This window comes from Arachis duranensis, unplaced genomic scaffold (genome assembly GCF_000817695.3).
Source record: "Arachis duranensis cultivar V14167 unplaced genomic scaffold, aradu.V14167.gnm2.J7QH unplaced_Scaffold_44922, whole genome shotgun sequence".
Taxonomy (NCBI): Eukaryota; Viridiplantae; Streptophyta; class Magnoliopsida; order Fabales; family Fabaceae; genus Arachis; species Arachis duranensis.
The window spans coordinates 14,380-14,778 of NW_026264930.1; the positions used below are offsets into that span (position 1 = coordinate 14,380).

The following is a 399-nucleotide window of genomic DNA, read 5'->3' on the forward strand; positions in this document are numbered from 1 at the left end:
AGACCATCATAGAAAATACCGATGATGCTCCATTCAGAAAGCATATCAGAAGGGCACTTTCTGATTAATTGTTTGTATCTTTCCCAAGCTTCATAGAGGGATTCTCCTTCCTTCTGTCTGAAGGTTTGGACTTCCACTCTAAGCTTACTCAATTTTTGAGGTGGAAAGAACTTTGCCAAGAAGGCATTGACTAGCTTTTCCCAAGAGTCTCGGCTTTCTTTAGGTTGTGAGTCCAACCATGTCCTAGCTCTGTCTCTTACAGCAAAAGGGAATAGCATAAGTCTGTAGACCTCAGGGTCAATCCCATTAGTCTTGACTGTGTCACAGATTTGCAAGAATTCAGCTAAAAACTGATGAGGATCTTCCAATGGAAGTCCATGGAACTTGCAATTCTGTTGC

The 399-nt window shown here is 41.9% G+C and overlaps 1 non-coding gene across 1 annotated transcript; it reads left to right on the top strand.

Annotated features, from left to right (window-relative positions):
• The first annotated feature begins 38 nt into the window (after positions 1–38).
• Positions 39–146, top strand: LOC127744500 (small nucleolar RNA R71). Its single transcript, XR_008005469.1, has one exon. It is a non-coding gene; the product is annotated as a small nucleolar RNA R71 (small nucleolar RNA).
• Positions 147–399: the final 253 nt, after the last annotated feature.